The 10,587-nt window shown below is 43.5% G+C and overlaps 1 pseudogene; it reads left to right on the top strand.

The window, feature by feature from the left end:
- Positions 1 to 326: 326 nt before the first annotated feature.
- LOC103019440 (calpain small subunit 1-like) lies at positions 327 to 9,837 on the top strand (annotated as a pseudogene).
- The last annotated feature ends 750 nt before the right edge of the window (positions 9,838 to 10,587 follow it).

Here is a 10,587-nt window from a genome sequence, read left to right as displayed (position 1 = left end):
AAGACTTATACAGAGAAGAACACAGAAAGTGAACAAAATTGATATCGTGCCAGAGGCTTTCCGAGGCCAGAGAGATGGTGTGGATGGTCCCAGAAGACGCATGAAGGCTGGGACTGGAGCTGAGCCCAACAGAAGGAAGACTGTTTAGCGAGGTAGAGGAAGATGTTAGGAGAAAGCCACATTCCAAGCGAAGCTCTGCGAGCTGGAAATGCATAAGACACACCGGGCAGATGGGGAGGAAGTCATCTGTCCAGAGAACAGTGTGCTAAACATGTCTGAGCTGGGAGAGGTGATGGAAGCAGTGTACAAAGAAAATCATTCCGGCCATGGGGTCCCAGATGGACTGCACTGGGGAGCAACTGGAGGTATGAAGACGGGTTAGGAAACTACTCAAGCTAAGAGATAGTTCCGGCATGACGTGATAAGGGCTCAGACTGCAGTTATGGCAGTGGGAAGGGAAGGACAGGGCAGACTCAAGAGCCATTGGTGAGGATGACGAACAGGCCTCGGCGACTAACTGAAAGCGTAGGGATTGCTGAGGAGAGAAGGAGCCAACGGTGCACAAGAGGTTTGCAGCCTAATTGACTCGGAAAATGATGGTGTTACAGAGAGATGTGGCGAGTTAGCTGGGGATGGGGAGGCTAATAATTTAGTGAAACAATTATGATGATTTTAAGGTTCTGGTACACCATTTGGGATGGTATTTATTGGAGGTATTCTTCTTCAGACGAATACTTCACCTGGGTTCAAGAGCTCATAAATGGCCTGGCTGTCCACCATTTTCTCAAACCCCAAACCTAAGACATCCTCATCAATCCTTTCTCCATTACTCCCAAAATTAATCAGTCTCCAAATCCTATGCATTTCACTTTTATTATCTCTCAAATCTACCCACTTTCCCCAGTCCCATACTCTTTATCTTTGTTTCGACCACAATCATCTTCCACCTAGAACTCAGCGATTCTTTACCAAATGGTGTCCTCCCCACCCCCACCCCCCCATCATTTTCCACAAAGAAGTCAGCCAGGATGGTCTTTCTAAATAAGAAATCAGATTCTGCCATCTGCAGATTATATTCCTTTGGTGGCTCCCTTGGGATAAAGCCTTAACAGAACATGATAATCTATCTTCTCATAGTTGACACCTACTTCATTGTCTGCCCTCATCTCTCATCATTCCATGTCTCACCTTCTATGTCCCAACCACACTGAGCTATTTACATTTTCTTGAATGTGTCACACTCTCTCTCACTCCTAACCTTGCACATGACTGCCTTCTCTGTCTGGAATATCTTCCCTCTTTCACATCGCATCATTCTTGACATCAAACGTCAAAATATCCCTCCTCCTTCAGGGAGCCTTTGCTGACATCCCAAGGCCATTCTGGGTATCTCTTTTCTGTGTTTCCTCAATATTTTATTCATCCCTGTATCATTGCTTGTAACACTGTGTAGAATTAATTGCTTATTTGGTTATGTGACTTCCACTCTAGATCTATGTGTCTAACCACAAAAAAGTATTTGTTTAATGAATGAATAAATAAAGCAAATAGACACATGGTTCTCTTGGTATTTAAATCAATTCAACAAGCTGGCACTGAATAACTACTATTTGCCGTGTCCTGTGCTGGAGGTTGGGTGTATAATGGTGAGTGCACTCCTGCAGACAAGAAATGTACAATCTAGTATAGTAGAGTCAGTGATAAGTCAGCAAATATATTACACAAAAAGTGTTCAGTAATATGGAAGGGTCAGAAGAGTGCAGTGGAAAAGGCCTATACTTAACCTCAGATTGAGGTTCAAATTTATTCTCCAATTTTTATATGACCTTGAACAAAAGGCTGAACCTCTTAAACCCCAGTCCTTTAATCTATATTGAGGACACAAATCCTATTTTAGATCTTACTATGATTAAATAATAACCGTGGGGCATCATAGGGTTCATAGATGTTCAATAAATGCTATTTTCTTCCTTTATATGTTTTGCTGTTGTGTTTGTGTTGTCATTGTTCAGGACTTAAAACATCTTTGGATACACCTTGTTAAAACATAACAGTGGGTGAGGTGTGGGGATGGGGCAGAATTTAATCACAGAAAGGGGCTCAGGTCTTTCCTGAGAGCTTTTGCTAGGGGAAGAAGGAAAGGTCTCTGGGAAGTGAGGATGATACTGTTGGAGAAGAAAGAAAGGTCCAGAAACTGAGGCAGAGAGGCTGAGACTGCTTCTCCAGCTTGAGTGGATGTGCAGGGGAGGGGGAACTGGGATCTGATTGGCATGTTGGCCTAGGACTGATACTGGCCTCCTCACTTGAAAATCCTAGGAGTTCTAACGTCCACAGAGTTTTCCAGCCACAGCTAAGACCCGTCCACTCACAGCTCTCATACATTTTCTCCTTCTTTCCAACCAGCTCAAAAGGACCTCGATGTGACCAACCCCATCAGCAATAGCAGCAGCAGAGCAAGGCTAAAACTGCAGGCTTGCCTCTAGCTAACTATATTTCTTCACAGTGTCTTTTTTTGGTTTCTTCTTTAATCCATCAGCTATTTTCCTGGCCCTATTCCTGCCTTAGTTTGAGATCTCTGCTAAATTTCCCCAGATCAGGGATTTTAACATAGCGGTGGGTTATCCCCAGTGAGCAACGAGCGCAAAAATTGAGTGCAAAACAATAAAATGAGAGTAAGAAAAAAAAAAAAAAACCAAAATAAATATCAAAAGCAAATAAAGGCAGAAAAGAAGAAGAAAGTTGGACTCTATTTACAGACAGCATGAGTATTTGTGCTGAAAACCTCAAGGAAATCTACATGACGGCTACTAGAATTAATATGTAAATTTAGCAAGGTGAGAGAATACAAAGTTAAGCATCCAAAAATTAGTTGTATTCTGTACGCTAGCAGTAAACAATTAGAAAATTAAACAATAAAAATTCTATTTGCAAGAGTACCTAAAAACAAACAATACTTAGGAATATATTTAACAAAAGATACGTGAGAACTCGTCACTGAAAATTATAGAACATTGCTCAAAGAAATTAAGGAAGAATCACATACATGGAGAAATAATCCATGTTCATAGATTTATTGGAAGGTTCTGATTCATAGTACATTAAAATTCATAGGTTCATTGAAAGATTCAATTGTTAAGATTTCAATTCTACTCAAATTGATTGATGGATTCAAAGTAACCCCAGTCAAAATTCCAGCCAGTGTTCTCACTGAAATTGACAAGCTCATTCTAAATTTTATTTGGAAATGTGACAGCTCTAGAACAGCCAAAACAATTTTGAAAAAGAAGAACAAGATGGACCTTGATAGTGTAAGAAGAACTTACGCTATCTACAAAAATCGAGATAGTGCAGTATTGACAGAAAGCTAGACATAAGGAACAATGAAACAGAATAGAGTCCAGAAAGAGATCCACACATGTATTTCTAATGGTGCTGGAATGATTGGATATCCATATGCAAAAAAAAAGTGTCAACTCAAACTATACACAAAAATTAACTTGAAATGATCATAGACCTAAATGTGAAGCCTAGTACTATAAAATTTCTAGAAGAAAACAATGGAGAAATTTTAGTGACCTTGGGTTTTATGAAGATTTCTTAAATAGGAGAGAAAAACCACGAGCTATAAAAGAAAATGCCGGTAAGTTAGACTTTATCAAAATAAAAATTGGGGTCTTTAGGGCTTCCTTGGTGGTGCAGTGGTTAAGAATCCGCCTGCCAATGCAGGGGACACGGGTTCAAGCCCTGGTCCGGGAAGATCCCACGTGCTGTGGAGCAACTAAGCCTGTGCGCCACAACTACTGAGCCCAAGTGCCACAACTACTGAAGCCCTTGCACCTAGAGCCTGTGCTCCACAAGAGAACCCACCGCAATGAGAAGCCCGCTCAACGCAATGAAGAGTAGCCCCCACTTGATGCAACTAAAGAAAGCTGGGATGAAGCAATGAAGACCTAACGCAGCCAAAAATAAATTAATTATTAATTAATTAATTTTTAAAAATTGGGGTCTTTAAAAGACATTGTCAAGAAAATGAAAAGACAACCAAGAGAATGTAAAAAATGTTTGCAAAGCATATATTCAACAAAGGACTTGTATCCAGACTATTTAAACAACGCTTACAATGCAATAATAAAAAGACAAACAATCCAATTTAAAAATGAGTGAAAGAATTGAACAGACACTTCACTAGTGACAGTATACAAGTTGCATGAAAAGATGTAAATGACACTAGTCACCAGGGAAATGGAAATATAAAACTACTGTGAGGTTCCACCATGCACCCATTAGAATGGCTATAATTAAAATGACGGACAAAACCAAATGGAGGTGAGGATGCTGAGCGACTGGAATTCTCATACACCCCTTCTGGAATATTACATGGCTCAATCACTCAGAAAAAACTTTTTGGTAATTTCTGAAAAAGTGAAACATATGACCCAAAAGTTCCACTCCCAAGTATATACACAAAAGAAATGAAAACATATGTCCACACAAAGACTTGTACACGAGTATTTATAACAGTTTTGCACACAATAACCCTAAACTGGAAATCATCCATAGCAGCTTTATGCACAACAATCAAAAATCGAAACCAATCCAGATGTTCACAGGCAGGTTATGGATAAACAGAAAGTGATACATGCACATGGTGGAATATTATTCAACAATAAAAAGAAACAAACTGCTAAATACTCAACAAAATGAATAAATGTCAACATCATTATGTTGCGTGTACAATGCCAGACATAAGAGTATGATTCCATTTATATAAGTCTAGAAAATTCAAAAAAGCTGTGACAAAAAAGCAGCTCTGTTTTGATTGGGGCTAAAGTAGAAGAAGGGAGGGACAAAAAAGAAGCAAGAAGAAATTTTGGAGAACGATAGAAATATTCTCCATCTTGATTGTGGCAGTAGTTCCACACGTGTACACACTGAGTTGTGCATTTTAAATGGATGCATTACATTGTACGTAAATGATATCTCAATAAAGTTGATTTTCAAACAAAAAGGAAGGCTAGCCCAATACTATGTCTCTCCATATACCTACATCTCTACATATAACCACCAATCTCTGGAATTTGAACTTGAACTTTCCAAACACCACCAGTTCCCTCGCAGTCTCATAGAATGAGGAACCCATTCGCTGTCAATTTTTCTTCCCTTCCTGTCATGCATACCTCCACATTTCACTCGCTACCCACTCCACCCACAAAATAAAAGTGTGGAGTTCCCTTTTGACTAACGCAACAACTTTAGACTCCCCCTGAAACAACAAACACAACAGCACGTGTGCATGGTGTATGTGCGTCCTTTCCCCAAAAACATCCCTTTATGGGGGGCGCTATACAAGGAAGCACGTGATGTAATCGTTATATGTGATAACTAAATGGTTAGAGGACAGGAATAAAGAATTGTAGAAGTTAACTATGAATCTGTGATTATATATAAATCATGTCACTTTGGAGTGGATTATTGAGGAGGAAGGGGACAACCATTTTCAGATCAGCTGCATCAACACGCGTCTGCAGGGACTTCCCTGGCAGTCCAGTGGTCAAGAATCCGCCTTCCAATGCAGGGGACTCGGGTTCAATCCCTGGTCGGGGAACTAAGATCCCACATGTCGTGGGGCAAGTAAGGCGGCGTGCTGCAACTACTGATTTCTAGCGCCTCAATTAGAGAGCCTGCCACCTGCCGCAAACTACAGAGCCCACGCGCCCTGGAGCCCGCACGCCACAACTAGAGAGAAGCCCGCGCGCTGCAACTAACACACCGCGCAGCCAAAAAATAAATAAAAAGTAAATCAAATGTTAAAAAAAAAGAAAGAAAATCACCTGATTTAAAAAAAAAAAAAAAAAAACACTGGTCTACAAGGTCTCACAGGTGTCCTGCACACCCTCACCTTCAGGTCACCTGCTACACAGAAGGTCAGCTACACTAGCTTGTTTCCTTCAGTCTAGTGCAGAGGTCCCCAACCTTTTTGGCACCAGGGGCCGGTTTCATGGAAGACAGTTTTTCCACGGACGCGGGGTGGGAGGGGGCGGGGAGATGGTTCAGGTGGCAATGCGAGCGATGGGGAGCCACGGGGAGCAGCAGATGAAGCTTCGCTCGCTCGCCCCCTGCTGTGCGGCCCGCTTCCTAACAGGCCGCGCACCAGGACTGGTCCATGGCCCGGGGGTTGAGGACCCCTGGTCTAGTGAGTATTTGCTGCTGGTGGGGATACCTTAAAGCTGCAATTAGTTAGCCTGATCCCATAATTTGTTGTGTTCCCAAAGCCAGTCACAATAATTCCTCCTGATTCCAAGAAGGTGTGCCCAGCATCTAGACAATCTTTCTGCTGTTGTCCACATACCCAGTCCTATTATTCTGACCAGCTGATGATTGATATTTGTGTAGGGTCTGAGTTCTGCTACTCAAGTGTCAATAATATTTGCTGACTCAGAGAAGCATTATTGTAGTTGAAGTAGAGGTCTTGCTAACCTCTGTCTCTTTCTGAAGGCCAGTTAGTACTGCTTCTGAGTTAGGGCATTGGAATCATAAAATTTTGTAGAATACGGTCGTAACATTTAATTCCTGCCATTTACCCTCTGGTCAGAAGTATTAGAGGTCTGCAGATGGCCTGGCAAGGTTTCCAGAAGCAGTAGAAACCAGCAGCTGACTGCACAGCTATATAAAATTAAAAACCGTTTCAAGATAGGTACCATATGTACATGTACAAATCCATTAGGTAACATGGTGAGCTTTTTGCATTATATGGGTATTAAATGTTATGGGAAATAAGGGACAATCAGAGAAATACATTGGCAAGGAAAAGAGAGAAACATATATCGAAATCTTAACCTAGGATGGTTGCTTCCCAGTTTTAATAGGATATACTTTGGTTAAGAAAACATGGAGAAAACAGACGCAAGACTTAAAACTCAAAGAAGACTGGTCAGGGACAATGAGTGAAAATAGCAATGCCTCTTTTCTAGAATCCTTAAAATATATTAGTGTCTTGTTTTAAATTAGAGAGAGACTAAATTAGTCTTTTTATGACAATTCAAAAATCTTTATTATGACAGCAAGTCTAGCACTATGGTTTTCATTTTAGGAGTGTTATAGATTTGCATAATATTGTAGGAGCAAGGAGTATGATCCTTATACCCATTGAAGAAATTAGTGATAAGAAGTTAGACTAGCAGAGAAATGAACGTTCAAAGGGAAACTTTGAAAAGATAATGAGATATTTGAATGAATTCAAGGCAACCTGTTTACCAGCTGTTTGGCTAAAAGTTCATGTAAAAAAATTCAGGGGTAAGGCCTGCACTATTTGAAACTCTATGTGTCTTCAGGAGACCAACACTGGGATTAAAACTGAAAATCTTTCATCACTTTTCTGAATATTGGGACAATATGGTGTTCAGTTGTAATCCATATGTTTAGCATTTTTAAGGTCAGGCTTCTTCCGGGTTTCATGAGCCATCAGGGAACCTCTTCTTTTAGTTGTGTAAGCCAAGGTGACTCTGTAATGAACCAGGGTACAAGCCTAGTCTTTACACACTCTTTCATGAAGAATCAAGAAGGATCTCTCTGGTCTGAGCCAGCCTGACACTGATGGCATGTGTGGGCAGGTCTGCTGTATGCCTGCCTGGTCTGCAATTCTAGGTGATGCTGGGGTTTTAGAGGAAGAACGGATCATACTCTGACCCTCTCTGAGCTCAGAAACAAAACAGAAATAGACACCAGAAGGATCAAGACGGGGAATACTGAGAGTGGCAAAGAATGGTTCTCCGGCAAAAGGAATTGTCAGCATAAGTTTTCCTTTAGCTCAGGTTAGATTTCAAAAGACATTTCTCGGGCTTCCCTGGTGGCGCAGTGGTTAAGAATCCGCCTGCCAAGGCAGGGGACACGGGTTCGAGCCCTGCTCCCAGAAGATCCCACATGCCGCTGAGCAACTAAGCCCATGAGCCACAACTACTGAGCCGGCGCTCTAGAGCCCGTGAGCCACAACTACTGAGCCCACGTGCCACAACTACTGAGCCCGTGCGCCTAGAGCCGGTGCTCCACAACAAGAGAAGCCACCGCAATGAGAAGCCTGCACACCACAACAAAGAGTAGTCCCCACTCACCACAACTAGAGAAAGCCCACGCACAGCAACGAAGACCCAACGCAGCCAAAAAAAAAAAAAAAAGAGTCCTCTTTAAAAGTCATGAGGGACACAAAATAACTAAAAAAAAAAAAACGACATTTCTCTAAGCGAAAGTTAATATTAAATTGGAGTTCAGAGAGTAAACTAAATATTTTAAACACTGTAATCTGAAGCCATCTCTTTAGGGTAGCAAAGTTGAAATCCATATGCTAGCAGATGATCTTTGACTTAAAACAATTTTAAAGGACCGACATCACACTTTTTAATACTCCTTGTTATTATTAGCTCTATTCAAAAGCACGTTTCTCAGAGGTTCTTTGCACATTGTTAAATGTGCAACAAATGTAGACGCATTTATTTTTAAGTGAGGAGAATTTTCAAGGACCTCGGGCCTCGCTGTTCAGTTTGTGTAATAAGTGGGTGGGACATGATATGGATGGCCCGGCATTCATGGGTCGCGCTGAACAATAAATCCCTTAGAATGAATTCCTATCGTTTTTCTTGAATTTTGGTACCTGGCTTTTTTGCAGTGGCATCTTCCGTCTTTTATCCCAGTTTACAGTTCTATTCTGCCCCTGTATCCACGTCTGGTATTCACCACAAAGTTGTTGAAGAAGTTACTATTGAACAAATCATTGTTGAATCAACGAGTTTTCTACCATAAAGCAGCAAATTAAACACTTACTATGTCTAAGTTATTGGCATACAGAAAGATGAAAACCCACAGGCCTCGTAAAAGAACCTTTAGGCAGCAAATTTTTTAATGGCTTAATTTTACCTTTAAATTTTTCCTTTCTTCTTTTTTTCTGGAGATAACTGGAGTTTGTTGCTTAATTTTCTTTAGCGTTTTCTCAAGCAGCCTTCCCCCAAAGTCCACCGCTTGGGATGCTGCACAGGTGAGCAGACCGTCGAGCGTGTGAGCGAGGCGGCATCTCGAGTCACAGCCACGGTCCTGGTTAACTCGTTCTTGAAGGAGCGGGAGGGGGAGGGGGGGAAGAAGGGGGGACCCTGGTTGGGGTCAGGGGGAGACGGTGGCCGGGGTGGGGAGGGTGGTACAGAGGACAGCAGGGCCAAGCGCCGTGGGGCTGGCGGAACGGCCACGCGCATCCCGGCCGGGCTACTCGCGCCGCCCGTGAGGCGCCTGCGCGCTACACGCAGAGCCCCGCCCCTCGCACCCGGTACGCCGTCATCCAGGCCAATCAGAGTGAGGAGGTCCGGCACTGCCGGAGAGTCTTTGCCCAGCTGGCTAGAGATGACGTGGAGGTCAGTGCCACAGAGTTCACGAACATTCTCAACCAAGTCGCGACCCGACCTCCTGGTCTGAAGACTGATGGTTTTGGGCATTGACTCCTGTTGCATCATAGTGACCGTGATGGGTAGTGACACGACCAGCAAGCTGGGCTTCGAGGAATTCTAGTGCTTGCGGAGCAACATCAAACTGTGGCAAACAGTTTGACGCTGACCGTTCAGGGGCCACAGGCGGCGGTGAACTCCCCAGGAACCTTGGAGGCAGCAGGGTTCCGCCTGAGTGAGCATCTCTACGACAGGATCATCGCACGCTACTCAGATGAGGGAGGGAACACGGACGTGGACAGCTTCATCAGCTGTCTGGTCAGATTTCTGTGCCTTCAGACCTCTTGACAGACGTGGCACCGGACAGATCCAGGTGGACGGCCGGGAGTGGCTGCAGCTGACCATGTATTCCTGAATGGGAGCCCCAGACCTGCCCCCTCATCGCCTCGCCGCAGGGCTCACCTTGGACTTTTCCGTCTGTCCCAGGCCTGAGGCTGTCTGCAGTCACGCCTTCACGGGCCTTTCAGTTCTCCCAGCCCTTGGCATCCGGCTTCTCCGTCAACAGCCGGGGTCCAACGAGCTTCACCACGCCCTGCCCGGAGGGTGACCCCAGGCCAGCGCACCCGATCTCACACCCACTGCATGACCCCTGTCCCGCACCTGTGCCATGTCCAACACTTGCGTTGCTTCCACACCCCAAGGGCCCTTCTCTCAGTTCTGGGGGGATCAGTCCAGTCCCTACACACCCTGGCATACCCATTCAGTTACCACCCAGAGAGCCCGAACTCCAGGCCCATATGCCCCAGTGCCTTTGTCTGTACTCTGCTCCCAGCCTGCCAGGCCCAAAAGGACATAAATGTACCCCAGTGGCTGTTCTCTCTGAAAAAAAGAAAAAAAAAAAAAAAAAAAGTCCAACAACTTTTCGCAGTCCCTATAAACTCATGCATACCTCAAAGCCTTTTTGAAGAACTAACATACAGCTCAAGATTTTAAGACTGCTATTTTGTGCTACAATTCAGATTTACTTAGTTAGGTCAGAAAAGTTCCCTCAGTACAGAAATCCATAGGCTTCCCCCCTTTTTATCTCGGGAAGTGATGGAACAGTGTAGAAATTGAAGGACCTGTAACAAATGGGGTATTTGATCAGGTACTACCTAAGTACTAA

This window comes from Balaenoptera acutorostrata, chromosome 21, assembly GCF_949987535.1.
Source record: "Balaenoptera acutorostrata chromosome 21, mBalAcu1.1, whole genome shotgun sequence".
Classification (NCBI taxonomy): domain Eukaryota; kingdom Metazoa; phylum Chordata; class Mammalia; order Artiodactyla; family Balaenopteridae; genus Balaenoptera; species Balaenoptera acutorostrata.
The sequence above is the reverse complement of the archived record's forward strand: the minus strand, read 5'-3'. Positions and strand labels throughout refer to the sequence as shown.